Below are 20,682 nucleotides of genomic sequence, written 5' to 3'. Positions count from 1 at the left end.
AGTCATCCTAGCGTCTTGGTGCTAATTGGCTAAAGCATTGGGAGGCGGGTGCAGGTTTACTAGTTTTTACTGTACAGTGGGACAATTCAGGGAAGACATTTTGGATACTGCTGAGGAGTAAGTCCACTTTGCCCTGCAGCCTCTGTCAATATGCTCCCCTCACCCCCACCCCATTTCAGAAGAATCTAGAAGGCCTTCTCCAGTCAAGTAGATTTGCTGGGCACAGTTTCTATGTCTACATTTTCTGCGTAAGGCCTTACCCTAGCTCTGTGTAGCAGGGCTTCTTAAAATGTGCAACCAGACACAAAATGTGCAGTTCACGCAGTTCCAAAAGAACATATGTGCAGTTCATTATTAAGGTCATGTAACAGTTTTTACGTGTTGGCTGATGTTAAAAAGTGACTGATGATAATATGAAAAGTAAAATGAGTAGTCCAGGCTCCACTACAACCTCAAAGTCTGTTCAAGCATGCCCAATTCCTCCCTGCCCTCCCTCCCCTAGCCAAAGACACTACCTGTGGAGTCCGCTGAACTCTCCACAGAGTGTTCACCAGTGTTTCCTAGATAATGAAATCATTCTGAACGTTGGGGATCGTTTCCTGAGAAGTCATGTGTAATAGTCTATGTTACGATAAGGGTTGTGATGCCAGAAAATGTCCACTATGACAATTTTATCAGGGACTGCTTTATTTTGTGCATCTATCCTTTTTTCTCTTGTCCTCGGCTGTTTTATATCCCTCACTCCAAATAAAGTTTTGCTGGAGTTCATGCTGCCTCTTCTTGTGATGCTTTGACATAATACTGCATTAGTGCTATCTTATTCCCAACATTTTATGCTACTCTATGTAGTTTTCTAAGGGTCAACAAATATGACTGTAAGCAACAAAGCATGTGCATGCACACAAGGAAAATGTGGTGTTGTAGTGCTGTGCACAATGTTCAATCACACACCACTGTGCAGTTCAATTTCCTTTTTGAAAAAGGAAATTCCACTGTTTGTAACAAGTGGAATGACTTGGGCCAGATCTACACCAAGCAGGATATGACACTTTGAAAACTGTTTGAAAACTGTACTTGTAGTGTGTCCTGGGCCCCAACAGTTGTCACGATTGTTATAAACTGTTTCAAAGCAGTAATGTAGATCCTGCCTTGGTCACTATACATTCACTGTGGAAGGAATTCAACCCACGTAGGTGTCCAGGAGTGCGCGTTTGCACGTGTGCCTTTTGTCCAAAACTAGTTTGCACGATCAGAATTTCTTGGATCCCAACAAGATAAATGTTCTAGATACATTCCCAACTTCCAATCAATAAAATAAAATCCTCTCCGTTTCTTTAGCTCATCATTAACTTATATCAGGGATAACTAACTTCAAGCCCAAGGCTACATCCAGTCACCAAAGGGATTATTGGCAGACATGTTTTAAATGAAGCGTAGCAAAGAGTCTACCCACAGTTTCACCCACAAGAAAAAGAACATTGTTCTTCAGCTGTAAGAACTAGAGATATTTCATATTTCATGTTACATCTCTTCTGTGGATTTTTCATGTAATGCTCCTGCTATCTCTAAGTGCATGTGCTCCATTAACTGAGAAAATTGTATTGTTAGATGATCCAGTGTGGGTAGGGTTGACATTTTCTGAAGCCACAAAACCGGGAGAATTTGTGGGGGGGAGGGGGAGGGCTAGGATTTTTTTAAAAACTGAGCAATAAAGTAAAGGTCTAAGGAAAGCCCAATTTTTCAATTAAAACATCAACAATTGTAAAAGCAGACGTCTTAAATTCACTGCAACTTACTTCCAAGTAATTTGAGGCTTGCAACCCAAATCCAAGGAGGTGGATTTTTAAAAGGAGATTTTGGGGGGAGTGACTTTCCTTTCTCCCCTCTCTCCTTTCCTCTCCTTCACCCCCTCATCCCCCACTCGCTCGCTCCCTCCTGTCCCCCACAGAACTCTCTTTCTTCCCCCACAAATTAGCCAGCAGCTCTGCCCCGGGCTTACCCTAAAGGTCTGACCACAACCAGCCAAAGCTCACCAAACTCTTTTGCATGGCATGGGACTCAGGTAGCCTGAGGAGAGCACATGCGCCTTTCCTCGCTGCTGTTCCTCTTCTACGCAGCCGCAGATGCAATGAGGTGAGTCACGGTGAGTGACTCAGATGACCCTGTGGAGCAGCAGTGATGCTTTGGAAAAAAGGACCAGATTGATGCGTCTTTTTCTCTGCTGCTGCCGCTTCACTGAGCAGGCTCAAGGCACCATTTTGGAGGTCAGAATTTCTCTGGCCAGCTGCACCAGGAATCCGGGATTCTTGCCCAGCCGGTAGGGACATTTCAGAATCTTCTGGAAATCGGGGCATTCCCAGTTTTCCGGGATGTATGGCAACCCTAAGTATGGGGCTTGACCATTTATGAGAGGGTCCATTAATGTGGCAAAATGCACTTCCACGCCCCTGCCTATCTAGAGCAACCATCCCTACCTTTGTGCCCTCCTGATATGTTGGGGTGCACTCCCATCATCCCCAGCCACCATGGGAATGATGGGAGTTGCAGGCCAACACAAGTGGAGGGCACAAGAGTGGGAAAGTCAGGTCAGGAGAACAGAATAGCTTCTGAAAATATAAAGATAATAATAATAATAATAATAATAATAATTCTTAACTGCCTCTCCATTTTGATCGAAGCGGGCAGCAACAGTAAGTATAAAATACATAAAATCCTGATTAAAAACATAGTATACATTGTTAAAACACCCTAAAAAAAAACTTCCTAAAAGCATCCTAAAAGCATCCCTGGTTTAAATACGGTCAAAATGATGAAACCTTTGGAGCAGAAGAGATTTCTGCTTTGATTTTGAATTAGAAGTACTTAGGTTTAACCACAAGGTGGCCTCAGTGTCTGTTTTTCAAAGAAAAAATGCTATTCGTTGTTGTTTCAAAAAAAAAAAAATACTGACTTTACTTTTTTAAAAATGAATAAAATCCACATGGATATTCTCCATCCATTTTGTAAATTCATTACAATAGTGGTGAAACAACCAGTATCAAAGAACTGAAAATGTTGCAATTTCAGATTTGAAAGGATTTTTATGGGGGGGTTGTCGGTCTTTTGGAGTACTTTTGGCATGAAGTAGTTTATAATCTAACCATTCATTCATAACTATTCATTTAAATATGAATACCTCTATCCAGTAAGGGTAATGTGTACATAGAAATGGGCTTTTGTACCCAAATCTCATTGATTAGATGCCACAGGATGTCTTAAAACCTGCCTCCAGCACCAGTGGCCACATACAGTATACCTTCCTAGATTGTGACATACACACATCAGCCAACTAAATGGTTTACATGGAATTTATATATTATTTATTTATTTATAGTATTTTCATCCCACTCCTCAGGCAAAAATGGCTCCTGGAGCAGCTTACAATCAATCAGCAAAGAAGACCGTCCTTGCCCTCAGGCTTACATTCTAAAAAAGACATGACACACAAGGAAAAGGGGATGAGGAGGGAAGAGGAAAAAATTAAGTAGACTATCAGCAGGGCAGGTGTAATGGCCCTGTTCCCCATCTCATCTCCTAAGGGTGGGGCAGTCCGACTGGAGCAGGCCCTAATGTTCCCTTTGCCCACTCCTGCCTCTTGATGAATGCAAATGAATAGTTATTAATATTCGCAGTACGTATTCTGAAGCACTATTATGGTTTCCCCAAAGTATTCTGAAGCACTATGATTAATGGTTTCCCTGAGATAACCCTTTACCAAGTTGTCAGTTCCCCAGGTATGCATTTAATTACTTTGTAACCTGGTTGCTTGTATTATCTGGCTAAGGGAATAGGGCTGGGAATAGGGCTAGCATCAGCACTTGGCATCTTTGGGTAGCTGTTAGGGCCCCGAAACCCTGCAGAGGCAATGCTGAAGCTTGCCATGGGATATTATGATTTGAGATTTCTGTATGTAGCGTGATCATGCATCAGCAGGTAAGAACATAGGAACGTAAGAAGAGCCCTGATGCTGGATCAGACCAAGGGTCCATCTAGTCCAGTAGTGTTCACACAGTGGCCAACCAGCTTGTCAGCCAGGGACCAACAAAGCAGGACATGGTGCAACAGCACCCTCCCACCCATGTTCCCCAGCACCTGCTGTATATAGGCTTCCTGCTTCGGATACTGGAGGTTGCACTTAGCTGTCAGGACTAGTAGCCATTCAATAGCTTTATTCCAGATAACATATCCCGTGCCATATTCTGGGGACAAAGTGCACCATGGAATTCATAAGGCTTTTTTTTCAATATAGGTCTCTGAGATTAGGCATGGGTTGTCATCGTTCACTTAAAAATCTTAAGTAGTTTTTACATTTCATAAGAGAGCATTAAAAATGCAAGGATACCTAGTGGTTGCAAACAAAACACAATTTAAAAAATGTTCTTAGTTCTAGGAGCATTGCCTTTAAAGATTAAGGCATCTTATCCAGTGACATGTCTAAGCTGGAAGCAAAACGGAGCAGAGAAGTCAGTCTGAGATAGGTGTTTCAGTCTCTCATGAGGACTGATGGTATGCCTGCCCTGTTGAGAACTGATGTTTGGTTTTTAAGTGCTTATACTTTGCCTCTCCTATATTTAAATAATTTCTTATTAGATTTGGCGTGATGTATTTATTCCATATAATTTAAAGTGTTTCTTAGTTCTGTTTACTTTGCACAATATTTTATGTTCACTTATTTGCATCATATGCTGAACATGTAGAATAGTCCAGGAATCAGTCATCTTTTCTATTTTTGCCACTTCCCTAACTGAGGCATATTTTTCCTGGCTTTAGGTGGTAAACTTTTGCTTTTCCTGAGGTTTGCTGGGGAAATGTCAATGTCATCTCTCCCCACACACCCCATCGCAGGCTCTTGGGTCAGTGAAAAGTCATGGCATGTCAGCCCAAGTGTTTCTGATAGGATCAAACTGATTCAAACGTAATACAGGAATATATGGTAATATTCCATTGCTTCCTTATGAATATCGTAGCTTAGGAAAGTGTAGCAATTTCTGAGAAAGATGTGAAACACCAATAACCTTGCAAATAATTATCCCAAATAGAATTGTTATTTTTTTCCACCGGTTGGTTCAGGAGTCTTGCCAGATGCAAAGGCTTCTGGGAGAAATATTTGTCACAGCTCTTCCCCCATTCCCTCACTTATCAAAGCAGTGGAGAAAGAAGGAGAAAAGCCCACAGTGGTTAATGACTGCCAAGCCATAAAAAAGGACATGGTAGGCCTGCAGTTAGAAAAGGCAAGAGTCCATTCCAGGCTTGTGGCTGGGCCTGGGAGATCATTCCTGTCTCTTCCAGCCTGCAGCCATCTTTAAGGCTCTGATGCAGATTTAGAGTGGCACAGTATCATTCACAGCTGCTAACGGGAAAAGTTTCCACATGGGTGCATCAGCTAACTGACTCATCCAGCAGCATTTGGACTTTGCTGCCAAACACAGTTAGAGATGCAGTGGAATCCCTTTCTCTGGGGAGTTGATTTGATGACTCAGAGGACTTGCCCCTGCCCCCCATCCCCAAACAAACAACCCAACAACCCAACTTTGAAATGACTTCCATTGGTATTTATGCTCAGACAAATTTATCTGGCAACCATGTTCTATTCAGCTTAACTAGGATGACCATATGAAAAGGAGGACAAGGCTCCTGTATCTTTAACAGTTGCATAGAAAAGGGAATTTCAGCAGGTGTCATTTGTATATAGGGAGAACCTGATGAAATTCCATCTTCATCACAACAGTTAAAGCTGCAGGAGCTGTACTAGAGTGACCAGATTTAAAAGAGGGCAGGGCACCTGCAGCTTTAACTGCTGTGATGAAGAGGGAATTTCACCAGGTTCCCCATATATACAAATGACACCTGCTGAAATTCCCTTTTCAATACAGGAGCCAAGTCCTCCTTTTCATATGGTCACCCTAGCTTAACACGCCTTCCACATGAAACAAGTACATTGAGTTGTACAAAATCAAAAGGAGCATTTTGTTTTTAAAACTATGACCCCCTAGCATTGGTATATTTACAAGATTTTTCTTTTCTTTTCACCAGGTAAGTGACACCTGCTGAAATTCCCTTTTCTACAACTGTTAAAGATAAAGAAGCCCTGTCCTCCTTTTCATATGGTCACCTTAGTCAGTGACTGGCCCAAAGTCACCCAGTCAACTTCATGGCCAAGCTGGGGGACTAGAATCCGGACATCCAGAGTCCAAATCCGACACTGGAATCATCACACCGGCTCAACCACAGGAATGAGGATGGGAGAAGGACTAAAAGGAATTTAAAGGTGGCAGAGGAAACTATGGGTCTAGGGAAGAGAAGACAAAAGTAGCTCAGTAACTTTAGGAGACGTGGGTGGAGTCTGAGAGGAGTGTTCCTAATTGGCTGCATATATGACCGTGCTCATAAGAACACAAGAAGAGTCCTGCTGGATCAGACCAAGGGACTATGTAGTCCAGCACTCTCTTCACACAGTGGTCAACCAGCTGTCGGCTAGAAACCCACAACCAGGACACAGGTGCAACAGTATCTTTTAAAGATACAGTATCCTGTATCTTTACAGTTGCATAGAAAAGGGAATTTCAGCAGATGTCATTTGTATGCATGTAGCACCTGGTGAAATTCCCTCTTCATCACAACAGTTAAAGCTGCAGACGCCCTGCCCTCTTGACCAGATACAAAAGAGGGAAGAGCAGTAAAATCTCATTAGCTCCAGTGCTCATGCAGCTCACTTTATCTATATTGCACTGAAAAAGAGCAGAGTTAATTTCTGCCTGAAAATACACTAATTTGATTTATGCTTTCTAATAGATAAGGCTGGGCAACTGGCAAGTACATTGCTATTGTACAACAAGTGGACTCTTTATCTCACAGCATCAAAGGACATGGCAAGTTTTGTTTATGTGCCTAATCCTTAGAGATCTGTAGTCGTTAAAAGCATTGATATGAAGACTTGAAACTGACAAGATAAGGCTAAAAAAAAAAGATTGTGGGCACTTCCAGTTAGAATTGACTATACATTTTTGAACAAGATAATTAAATTCTCTAAATCACTGATGACAAAAAAAGACTTTATATAATGTACATATTCAGTACAATTCATAACATAACATTATCTAAGATAGATATACCAGTGATGGTGCTTTCACTTTTTACTTAAGATTTATTTTAAAAGTTATGCTTGATAGAAGATGACTTTTTAATTGCTAGATTTATTAATATATAAATATTTATGATATAATCAAATAATAATGTATGCCAAAAGCCACCACCACCTGGGACACAACTCTTCTCCAAATTTAAAATTAAAATTGAGAACTAAATTGGAACCTGGTTAAAAAGATTCTTTAGTTGACTGCTCCAGAAACAAAGAAGGTCGTATGTTTTGAAACAGCCTTGTCATATTAATTTTATGTATGAAGATGGGGAATTCAGTATATCTCAGAGTTGTTTTTTTCCATGAAGCTTGCAGTATTGCAATTCTCTAAGGGAGTAGCTTGATCTGCAAGGCAGATAAGAAAAGCTATCAACTTACCATTCGATTCACATCCAACATATCCACAATGGTGTGGACCTCTGGTTCAATGCACTGCTGCAGGAAGGTGTCCTTGAAGGAACTATGCGGGAGGGCCCAAAACCATGATTTCCTCCTAGGAAAACATTGCCCCAATGAGAGGGATGACATATAAGTTGGAAGGAAACATGTCATTGGCCTTGCCTATGTGGTTTCTTCATAGCCACTTCTCGATCTACAATCCTGGGACAACATCATGTCTTTTAAAGTTGCATCAGTAGAGTAGCTAGAACACTGTGCTTCTTAGGGGGAAAAGAAGGTCCAAGGACCATTGGCTTGTATCAATCTGAGCATTCCAGATCAATTGGCTTGTAGACCAGAGCATCATCCTAGATTCTTTATCATTGCAGTCTAAACGTATCTCTTTATTACAGAGTATGTGGGCCTAGGCACATACTTAACAGCTCCAAAGAATGATGTGTCAAAAATGAGTGAATGGCATGGCTTAAGGCAAATCCATATTAACTCAGGCATAGAAAGTCTTGGCAGGTTGTCATTATCACAGCAACTGCTCATACAGAGGGTGTGGGGTGGACATATCAGCAGCGGTGAAAACCAGGCCTCTCTGTGTCCAGGCTGCACTTGTCCAGAATCATAGAACAGTAGAGTTGGAAGGGGCCTATCAGGCCATCGAGTCCAACCCCCTGCTCAATGCAGGAATCCACCTTAAAGAATCCCTGGCAGATGGTTGTCCAGCTGCCTCTTGAAGGCGTCTAGTGTGGGAGAGCCCATGACCTGCCTAGGTCATTGGTTCCATTGTCATACCACTCTAACAGTCAGGACATTTTTCCTGATGTTCAGCTGGAATCTGGCTTCCTGTAACTTGAGCCCATTATTCCATATCCTGCATTGTGGGATGATTGAGAAGAGGTAATGGTCCTCCCCTGGAACCTGTATAGGCATTTCAGTCCTGCTGTATTTTTGCTGCTGCTGTCCATTTTTGGAACATAGGAAGGTGCCTCATTTCAGCCTATGTTCTCTGTCTAGCCCAGTATTGTCTGCTCTTGATTTTGGCTCTTCAGGGTTTCAGGCAGAGATCTTGCACATCAACCATTATCTGGACCAGGGACCTTCTCCATATGACATATGTACCTTTATGCTGATGCCAGAGCTTGTCTCCTTCTATTTCCTCAGGCAGAAGAGTCTTCTTAACTATTAAAACTCTACCAGACAGACCAGGCCAAGAACTGGGCAAGACGGTCCAAAAGGGTGAGAAGCTACATGGAGGTGAGGGTCTCCGTGAACACTTCCCACTGCGTGTGTGTATGTGCAGCCTCTGCCTCTGCTCACAGATCTCTGGATCCAAGACTAAATGGGAAGAATGTGGGGGATTTTCTCCCAGCAGCTATTTTTGTGTTCATTGGTAAGATCAAACAGATGGAATCCAATTTCTGTCTCTGGATACCCCACGAGAAGTTTCATTGCGACATTGCACTTCCACGTCTGTTTTACCCAACAGAAATTGGAGAGGCAAGAACGAAGCAAAGGCAGAAGAGGCAGAATGATTCATATATTGACTGTCCCTTTTCGTAATTTCATTATGTTTCTCAACATATCCTTAAGTCTGGGGTATAACCTGAAAACAGTTCACCAGAAATGGCATGTTTGTGTCCTCCCAAGGATATACTTAATGTCACATGCAGAAACAGTGCCATAACTAATCCTTTGCAAGGGTGCAACTTAAAGGGCCAAAGAGGCATGTTGATGGTGGGGGGGGGAGAGGGTTGAATCCTCTCCCTGCCCACAACCTGCCCAGCTTGGAATGTTTTCACCCATCAGGTTTCACTTCTGTTATCAGAGCCTAACTGGCTGAAAGGTTCCAAGAAAGATCCACTGTTGGCTAGTGACTTGCCCAAGGCCATTGAGTGAACTTCATGCAAAATTAAAGATTCAAACCTAGGCCTCCCACATGCACTACAATAGCTTCAATGTGGCTAGCTGCGAACCTTGAGGAAGGGTAGAATACAAACACAGTGAACATCTAAATAACCATATTTCTATTTGAAGATTTATTTTGTTCTCTTTAACCTTTCGTCTGCATGAATCAACCACTGTCAGAATTTCCTGTTTATTTTTTATGCATTTAGAATTTAATGTGAACGTTCTTCGTGCTCCGCTTTATTGAATAGCTTCGTTATTTTGAAAACTTCTGCCACTGTGCATCAAAAGACTCCTTGTTCTCTTTGAAAATCTATGCTTCATTGTCTCTGCAGAACCAACTTTGTGGAAAACAACAAGAGTGGGCAACCCATTTGGCCTCAGATCCTCTCTGCAAGGCGCAAGGCACTTAACCGTGCTTTACACACTTCATCTCTGGTTCCTCATCTCAAGGTGCAGTGCCGCTTTTATCACCACTTTCGTCCAGATCAGATACTGGTGTTGTCAGATTTCTCCTAGTCCTCTGGACAGAATCAACACACCAAGACAATATGACGCCTTTTTTCTCGGTGCAGTAACTCAGCTAAAAGGTGTGTGTGTGTGTGTTGGGGGACTTCTGCCACACGAAATGCTAACCCACCATAGATTCTGTTTTTGAGCAAATGCTGTGGACATAATATATCTTGACTCATGCAAAGCTTTTGACAAAGTACCACATGAAGAAGAAGGACCGAGGGGACAGGAGCAGGCAGAATTAACATCGGGGCCTGCTCCTGCTGGACTCTTCCCCCCCCCCCCAGGGCAAACTGCCATCTTGGCCCTGTGGGGAAGAAGAAGGACCGAGGGGACAGGAGCAGGCAGAAGTAACATCGGGGCCTGCTCCTGCTGGACTCTTCCCCCCCCCCCACAGGGCAAACTGCCATCTTGGCCCTGTGGTAGGGTGACCAACTGCCAGGATTTCCCCGGATTTGTCCTGGTTTTTGTTCTTTCCATGGTGTCAGGGGGGATTTTCTATAATTTTCAATAATGTCCTGGAATGACACACCTTCCCCTTTAAGGCTGCCATTAGCATGGCAGGAGAGAATGACATGCTTTCTTGAGGCACATCATTCCCCCACCCCGAGCTCCAATTGAGGTCTTAAAGGGGAAAGTGGGTCATTCGTGGACATTATAGAAAAGGGCCCAATTGGAGTGGATGGTGGTGGTGCAGAATGAAATCCTTTCCCCTCCTCCACTCCAATCGGGTTCTTTAAGATGGCGGGGGAATAACGTACTTTCTGCAGGACTCAGAAAGCTGCTTCCCCACACACACACTAGGTGTCCTCTTTTTTGGTTTCCCAAATATGGTCACCCTACCCTGTGGGGAAGAAGAAGGACCGAGGGGACAGGAGCAGGCAGAAGTAACATCGGGGCCTGCTCCTGCTGGACTCTTCCCCCCCCCACAGGGCAAACTGCCATCTTGGCCCTGTGGGGAAGAAGAAGGACCGAGGGGACAGGAGCAGGCAGAAGTAACATCGGGGCCTGCTCCCAATAGCCGAAGCTCTCTGGGTGGTTCACAAAAATTAAAACCATGAAAAGCATAAAAACAACCAACAATTTAAAAACATGAAAACAAAATACAATACAAGTGAGGCTTCCCAAAGTCACCTGACCTGATCACCTGTCTGAGCCACATGGCACTCCTGTGGGTTGGCTACCCACATGACTGCAACCTAACTAAGTATGCTACATCTCTTCTCTGGTGGGAATGACACCCTGCAAATTTACTCAAAAGAATGCTTTGGTGGAAATGTATAATTTTGCATCTGTGCAATTTTCTTGACAATTTCTTGTTGAATATTGAGTATTAACATCTGCCTTAATAGCCCACATCTTCCACTTAGCTGTCTATAGCAAAATAAAACATCAGTTTTACTATGAGCATCTATTTTCTTAGCTATTTATTTTCCCTTGGAGCCATGTAAATATTAAACCAAACATTTCTACATCCCTCATTTCCTACCGTTTCCTGTCAGAGTATGTGATCACTGAAGTATTTTAACAAGCCCAAGGAAGTTTAAATGCTCCTTATTCCTTTGTTATCATGGCATTCAATTAGGTTGGAGAGGGGCAAACATTTTCAGAGAGTTGAAGGTGGTGTGATCAAGCTATTGAGCCTATTTCATCACTATCATCTTTGGTCAAACAGATTTTGTAGATTTTATCTAAACCTGCAAATCCTGTTGACCTGATAAAAAAACAAGAAAGTGTAAAAATCAGGTAAATATGGCTGTATCCAAGCAGTACAACCATAACCTGTTGAGATTACTTTCTTTTATGTAGTTTCCTTTCCCTTATTGTTCAATGTCCAGTAACATTTTCTCACAAAAGGATTTAAATTACTCCATGGAATTGTTCAAGCCACTCTAGAAAATCTATTTCGGCTCCTCAATCTAATGTAAGATCAGAAGAGGAGAATCACTCACACACTAATTACCCATAGTGGAGTCTACCTGTACAGGCTGCATCAAAATGGATTATGTAGTTGGGGGTACATGCGATTTTCAAAGAAAGATATTGAAAAACCAAATAAAAGATCTCTTATACAACATGTACGGAATTTATCAAATCTCTGGCAAGATGGATTTACAACAAATCTGTCCTATGTTGTAGTTAATAAGATCTCAGCTGAACAGATGAGAGCAAATTCAATACTTGCAGGCTTCAAAGATGGGGGGGAAAACAGAAAGATAATTTACAACTTCCTTCTCCAGAGCACACACTCATTAAAGGAAGAAGAACAAGCAGAATTGGTCCAACTGTTTACAACAAATGTGGTGTTAAACTCCTATGCCTCTTCACAATTACTACTATTAGGGCTTCTTTTATCATTCACAGTGGTAGGCTAAGGTTGTGTAATTTTGAGAAATCATTTTCCATCTTGATCCATAAATATGTTGCAGATATGTTGGCTCTAATACACACGTGGAGCTCCTGCCACAAATATTTTGTGATGGACAGGGATTTCCTGTGTAGCATTATAAATATTTATTTTATTGTTTATGTGGATATTTCTACACCACCCTTCAATGAATTATCAGAGCAGCTTACATGATCAAGGAATCCAAGAACAATAGAAAAGTGGGAAATATCAATGTATTTTAACAACACAATATAATAGTAGTGGTGCTATTAGTATTTAATTACATAGCAACATCAAAGTACATGGCATTTTATAGACTGTTTAAAATTTAAAACGGGCTGAGGAAAAATATGAGAGGATGATTCAAGGCAAAACGAATATGTGAAATGCAGGTTCACAAACTGGGGCTTCATTACAGTTGTGAGTAAGGACCAACACAACTTCATGATATAGGCCCTAGCTGGACCTAAGGTTTATCCCGGGATTGTGCCGGGGTCATCCCTGTTCATGTAAATGACACACAGGATATCCCAGGAGCAGGCCGGGACGACCCCGGGATAAACCTTAGGTCTAGCTAAGGCCCTAGACTGCCCTGCTGCAAAAGAAGACTGGGCTCCTGTACCTTTAATAGTTGCGCAGAAGAGGGAATATCAGCAGGTGTAGTTTGCATAGTGAGCTAGACCTGCTGAAATTCTCTCTTCCACGTTACTGTTAAAAGTACAGGAGGCCTGCCCCCTTCTGCCTTTGGCCACCCTATTTGTGAATGAGGTGGCTTTTGACTGTGTGCACTGGCAGTGAAATGGGTCAGGAAGTTTGCAGTTAAGGAAAAACAGAATGTCTGAAGTATGTAGGCTTACATTTGTGTGTGTCTGCCCCGTAAATTGAAGATAGGTCAGGATTTTAAGAGTGTTCTACCTGATCCATCAAGACTAGAAATTTCACTCTACCTTTCAGCCTTGGGCCATGTCTACACCACGCCTTATCCTAGGGATCATCCCAGGATCATCCCTGTGCTTCCACATGATGCACAGGGGATCCCAGAGGCAGGGAGGGATGATCCCTCCATTTCCCCAGGATAACTGGGATGGCTTTTAGCCCATTTTTCCCCGAGGCCTCAGGATTGTCCCAAGACCCTGGGAGGTGTGGGCGGCAGTCCCAGTTTTGTCCTGGTTCCTCGCAAGTAAATGTGAGGAGATGGAAACCGGGCACAGGACACGGAGCTCTTCAGGTGCTCTGTGCCCATCAGGGGTGGGGTGGGGTGACCGGGTTTTCTTTTTCCTTGCCTTTCGCGGAGGAGCGCATGTGCATTTTTTTAAAAAAAATGGCAGCAGCAACATCCTTCCGGGATGTTGCACAGCCGTCTGGACACCCAGGGAGGATCGTGAAAGCTGGTAGGTCCATGATCCTCCCCCTACACCCTTGTGGTATAGACTTGCCCTAGGGTTCCAAGGCTCAGCTAACCATTAATGCTAATTTGGGGGTATTTCTAGAAATGGGTGAGTAAGCGGGGGGGGGGGGGCAGCAGACATGAGGGGAAAAACATGCTGGATCAGCCTACCTACTCCAGCTTTCTGTTCCCACCAAATGCCATTGGGAAGCCCACAAGTAGAACATGAGGACAATAGTATCTTCCCGCTCTGGTTCTCTGTATATTCTGATGTTCAGAATATATTGCCACCAGCCTGCCTGAGTCGTAATCTACTAATAGATTACTGCACATTAGAACTGCTAGGTCAAGAGTGGAAGCTTATACTTGTCTGTTCAGAAGTATATGCCATTGAGTTCAATAGGTACAAGCACCAGGTAAATAGAATTGCAGCCAAAAGCAATATTCTATGAGGTATCCTGAGATTACAGTGAGTTAGCAGGCCAGGAAATTTCAAAATACTTGAGAAATACTGTCTTACTGGGACATTATAATGGAAGTAGCTGAGGAAAAAGGATAAAATTAGACAGACTAATCCTATACCCACATACTAGGGACTAAGCAACCTTGTAAGCAATAGGACCTACTTCTACGTAGACATGAATAGGGTTTTTTTGTGCTGTCTATGGAGTTTTCATAGTTTTCTAACTAAAGGACATTATTGTCTAGGATCCTCTCAAACTGGACTAACATAGGAATTGTATGTTCATTTCACTCATGAATGGATGCATATTATAAATATTATAAATAAGATCTTTTATGAGCATGGGGCAGGATCTACACTACTGCTTTATAACAGTTTATAACAGTAGTAACAACTGTTGGTGCCCAGGACACACTCCATATACATTTTTCAAACCGTTTTCAAAGTGCCATATCCTGCTTGATGTAGACTTGTCCTCCGTTTGTATTTTCCATTTGTTATATGTATACTTTCAGCTCTGCCTATCAACGCATGGCACTTTGAACATAAGACCTACATCCTTACTTTGCATCAGCATCAGCATCAGCATCATGGTGTATTAACCTACTGTAACTAACATGCTTTTTGCTCTGCTGTTGCTGTTGTGAGAGCTATGTTCCATAATGCCCACACAGATACAATTTAAGTCATCCATTTCAGGAGGCTAGCATGAGATTATATTTAGCAGTCATTAATGTGGTAAATGTCAGTGGTGCAGTGTGAGCTTTTTCTACTTAACAAGTTAACGTGTTTTTCAACTTGCAAAAACACCTACTGATTTCTCCTTTTGTAAAACTGCAGAGACTTGGAGGTGGTCTTGTACATTAAATGAAGTGATCTTTATTGAAGGAATTCTGTTATCAGTTCACATACACCCACATCCCTTCTTTCTAAACTCTTTGATAGCAAGCTAATATTTTTGGAGCTAATAATGAGACAACAGTTAGCAAAATGGCTGGCATAAAAGACATTTTTAAAGTATTTTTTGATCATTCCTTGCAGGAACCATGGAAAGATGGTCATACTCTTGTGAGTTTGAAATACAGATTTATGTTGTGTTTTGTCCTTGTTATATTTTATTGATTTCATTGTATAAGTGCACTGTTCACTGCTGTGAGCGTTTGAAAAGCACTCTATAAATAAAGTTAATTTCCACAGGCTTGAACAGCATATAAAGAATCCGTCTACCTATTTCAATTTTATCTAGTTCTATTTGTGCTGTCCCTTTGTTCCTAACTATCAGTTCTAGTAAATGGACCCTCAGCATGTTTCACCTGTCACACTGCATCGCAATTGTGTAGTCTTAAGATTGCATGATGAACTTCTGTGAATATTTCATTCCATAACTCTGTGTTCAGAATGTAGCTCCCAGAGGTTGAAATTTCCATTGCTTTAATAAATTGTACAAAAAAGAAAACCTTTGGGTTTTCCCCCTTCTCTCAGATCCATCATTTTGTTAAACTTTTTAGCTCTTAATAAAATAAACCTTTGATCAGAAACCATAGCAAAAATTACAAAAAGGCAGAAGAGAATGATCTACCCATGATGAAAACCAGCAGATTAAGCTTCAAACAGAGGGCTGCTAACACTCAATCAGAAGACATTAGACATATTTCTCTCCATAATGGATTTTCTGTGATAATAAATAAATAAATCAGAGGAAAGTGGTAGGAAAACACAGGAGTGTTACAAGTGGAACTAACCCTGTAACAAACGCGAGAAAGGGGTGCAAAAGACTCTAGCAGAAATTATCTGCGTGGCTACAGGAACGGAGTTCCTAGATCTTTAAGCTGAATTACTCACAACCATCTCTGGCTGCTTACATTCAGAGCAGCTACCGATGTTTTCAGATCTTAAAAAAATAAAAGGAACTGGAAGTGCAAATACACCTCATTTCCTATTCTTTGGCCTTTCCATTTCATTTGGAAGAGATCTTCCAGTCTCTCTCTGTGGGACCATGTGTGAGCTGTCCTTGCATAAAGAAACAATTCACATCCTCACGTAAGATGGAGATGTGGAAGAATTCGATATTTGTGCTTCCTACATGCTTTGCATTGTTGTAACATCTAAAGCAGAGGTGGGAAAGTTGTGACCCTATAGATATTATTGGATCTGCTCCCAACAGTCCTAACTAATGGCAAGGGATTATGGGCATTGGAGTCCACCAACATCTGGAGCTTGAGGAGGCCACAAATTCCCTGTCCTTGATCTAAAGATACTCTCACTGAAAACTGTCAGATAAGTTTATTCAATAGTTAACAAACTTTTGAGGTTGCTTTTTTTCCAAGCTGGTTCCCTACTCCTGCTCCTCCTTTTCTGCATATATCCCTGCTCCAGAAAACCCTGCACTGATGGCTATGAAACTGCTCATTGATCAGCTGATTGATTTAAGAACAGATTTGTGAAGCGTTTTTGTTCTAACAGATGTAGCTTTATTTATAGTGCCAAATTTCAGCATTTTGCCAGTTAAGTTTATTTCTGAAATCTGCAAACACATTGGCAGATTCCAAAAATGTACCAAAAGCATTGGGAGCTATTCTCCCGAGAGCATCTTCCTTTTCTAATTAGAATGTAATTTAGAAGGAGTCCTAATTAGATGGATGTTTCCCCCCCCCCATCTGATTGAAATGATAGCAGGTGTTGACTTTTCAGCTTCCCTTTGGGGTGGGGGGTGGGGAGAGAGAAAACGCTAGTTCTGAGCAAATGAGAACATCTGCAATTAAGCAACCAAAATGTTTCTTCTCTATGAATAATTTGTTGATTTGTCCATGTAGGAATCGTTCTGTTTGGTATGTAAAAACAAATCTTTGAACATGTCAGTGCAAGCCTCGCGATCCTAGATAGAGGAACATATCACATTTTTCATGTTGGCTGTGAATTTTTGTGAACTGCCCAGAGAGCTTCAGCTATGGCGCTTGTTGTTGTTGTTATGTTACATTTATATAACACCCCATAGCCAAAGCTCTCTGGGCGGTTTACAAAAGTTAAAAACAGTGAACATTAAAAACAAATATACAAAACTTAAAACAAAAATACTGGGGATGTGCTCCGCTTCTAATCGGACCGGAGAAGCAGGAGCGGAGCGGGGGGCTTTGCCTGCCCTTAATGCGGAGGCGAAGAGGATTGGGGGGCCAGCGGAGCGTGGCGGAGAGGATCGAGGTGAAGGCGGATCCTTCGCCTCGATCCGGAGCTCCGCCGGAAAGGTAAGTGGGGTTTATCGGGCCCTGCCGCTGTTGCTGTCGCCCATGCGACGACAGCGGCAGAGCCCGGTAAAACCCCCCCGCCCTCCTCTCCCTTACCTGCCTCCGTCCGCGGTCCGTCAGCGTCTTCAATTGAGCCCGCGGTTCCACCAGGAAGTCTGGGCCGCTTGCGGCCCAGACTTCCTGGTGGAACCGCGGGCTCAATTGAAGACGGCGACGGACCACTGACGGAGGCAGGTACGGTCCCCCTCTCCCTTGGTCCCTTACCAGGCTCTGCCGCTGTCACCGCATGGGCGGCGATGGCAGCAGGGCCCGGTAACCCCCCCCTATGGGGGGGGAACGGAGCTCCGATCCAGATCCGGAGCTCCGAGCGGAGTGGGCACAGGCGGAGTGGGGGCGTGGCGGAGCGGCCCAATCCGAAAATGGCGGATCTGAAAGTGAAGCGGAGTGGGGGGTCCGTGCACACCCCTAAAAAATACAAACAAAACACACAGTTTAGAAATGTTGGCCACTGTGTGAACAGAGTGCTGGACTAGATGGACCCTTGGTCTGATCCACCAGGGCACTTCTTATGTTCTTATAAATGAATAAATAAATAAAACAAAACTCCCCAGCAATTAATTTGTGTGTGTATATATATAACTGCCATATTAGAGCAGAGCTTCAGCTCTTCTGTTACTAGAGGCTCATCTACACCAAGCAGGATATTCCACTATGAAAGTGGTATGAAAACGGTATGTAAAAGGGAGGAGCCACACGACTGCTTTATGCTGATATTGAAGTGCACTGCAGGATCTACACGACTGCTTTATAGTGGTACTGAAGTATAGTGATAACTGTTGGGGCCCGTGACACATCTACACCAAGCAGGATATTCCACTATGAAAGTGGTATATAAAAGGCAGGAGCCACATTACTGCTTTATAGTGGTACTGAAGTGTACTGACAACTGTTGGGGCCCATGGCACATCTCCACCAAGCAGGATATAACACTATGAAAGCAGTATATGGAATGTGTCACTTCAATACTGCTATAAAACAGTCATGTGGCTCCTGCCTTTTATATACCGCTTTCATAGTGGAATATCCTGCTTGGTGTAGATGAGCCCTAGAACCATAGTTGATTGCATGCTGTGCCTGTTCATATGTGCAACTTCTACCCACATGATTAGAGTGGACCACACTGTCCTCTGATGACAGGGCATATAGGGCGCATTAATGTTATCACACAATGACACTTGGTCACAGTCCTCCACACCATGGAGAGATGTACTGCATTGCTATTTAAATTACAATAATTATTACTAAATTTGCATGGATACATCATTTCTGAATTTGCATCTATACGTATAAATTAGCATATGCAAATTTTATGCAGATCGATGCCCTCATTTGTCCCCTTCCTGTTGTGGCTCTTGTTGATGATGCGTTTCCTGCTTTTGGGCAATTCATATGTGGCCGTCCTTGGGACAGAGGCCCTGCCCCTCCATTCCTGGGCTACTCTGAGCATCAGGCCTGTAGAAAGCTTGGCCACGAGGAAGGGAAGGGAACTGAAAACCATCATCCACAGCAGTTAGCCATTTCCAGAACATCTTTGACAGGTTGCATGTAATCTAATCTTGTTCTTACAGCTATTTAAATGCTTTGCCTAAGCTGCAAGCAAAAGATATGGCCTGCAGAGGAAAAAAAGGGGTGTTGGGGGAGGCAAAATGACATGCTTCACATTTCATGCTTTTGACTAGACTATTATTTCTGCTATATATATATACACTGTCAAATAAGATTTTGATTTTGGTAGTTTAGCAAGAAATATATGCTCCACCATGTCCACACACACCCATCCCCAGATATAGCTTACTTTCTCAGTATCTGATTAAAGCCTTGTTTACAGTAGATATGCGTTCATGCCCCTTAGATCCCTTGTCATGGATTTCACATGTCGTGAAATAGTACTTCTAACTGTAATGTGAAAAACAACAACAACCAAGCAGAGACCCCGCTTGCAACTCAGGTCTCTCTCATTAGTCAGAGAAAATAACACAGCCCCAATGCTGCAGTAAATCCCAAGATGTGACAACATATTACAGTCATGGTTTAGTTTTTTTCTCTCTATCTGGTGAGAAAGATTCAATATTCGGTGGTAACAGTTATTATTATTATTATTATTATTATTATTATTTATTTATTTATTTATTTATTTATTTATATAGCACCATCAGTGGCTTCAGCACTAACTTCCAGCTAACTGATATAACAGAGAACTGATATAGGACTTCTTCACATGAGTGAAATAAGGCGTGCTCGTCACTGGTCACTCACGGAGTTTCTACGGGTCTTTTTTATGACGTTGGTGACTTCCTGCACACCTTAAGTGCCTTCCCTCTGTAATTCTGGTTTTAAAAAAAGAAAACAGAACTGTGATACTCGATGCTGCTGAAATATCTCTGGTGTTCCAACTGTGTACAGGGGGAATTGCACTACAAATCATTCGCTAGGAGGTGCTGTTCTATTCAGGGCTATGAGCAGCAAGAGGAGGGGAAGTTTTCGATTCCAGACCACGTGGTCACCCCTCTCCAGCTGCATAATGCAGTCCCATTAAGACAGTGCAAGAGAAACAGGAAACAAAGGCCCAGTAAGGAAATGTGATTTCCCATTAATCTAAAGAAGCCCACAATCCTACAGAGCTCCAGCTGCTTGGAAATTAAAGGACTGACATTCCATTATGTGGCATGCTCCAGCAGGTTGAAACATCTCCTGGGGCTTCTGGGTTTGGAGGAGGGTCTTTTGGAATTGTAGGGGAATCAGAGGAGGAGTATTCTGTGTCCAAGGAGGGGGCAGAGCTACATTCTCTAGAACCAGGGATGGGGTCCTTATTCCATGGATTTCTCTAGTGGAGTCTGTACTTTGGAGACAGCCTCCTAGGGAGTTTTAAGGACCCAGCCATCTCTGCCCTCTGAATCTTTCAGGTCCTCCTCTGACTGGGCCGCGATGTATCATGCTGGCTGGAGATGATGGTTGTAGTCCACCATTTATTTATTCATTAGTCATACTTGCATACTGCTTCATACTGTAAAGTTGACTTACAAAAGTATTCTACCTCCCATCTTTTTTTTATTGTTCAACTTTAAATATTATTCATGTACACTGATCAGGCCCTGTAAAACGGAGTGAGATATAAATCAAAACAAACAAACCAAGTTACCATGAAAGCTAAGTAGG

This window comes from Elgaria multicarinata, chromosome 10, assembly GCF_023053635.1.
Source record: "Elgaria multicarinata webbii isolate HBS135686 ecotype San Diego chromosome 10, rElgMul1.1.pri, whole genome shotgun sequence".
NCBI classification, from domain to species: domain Eukaryota; kingdom Metazoa; phylum Chordata; class Lepidosauria; order Squamata; family Anguidae; genus Elgaria; species Elgaria multicarinata.
The sequence above is the reverse complement of the archived record's forward strand: the minus strand, read 5'-3'. Positions refer to the sequence as shown.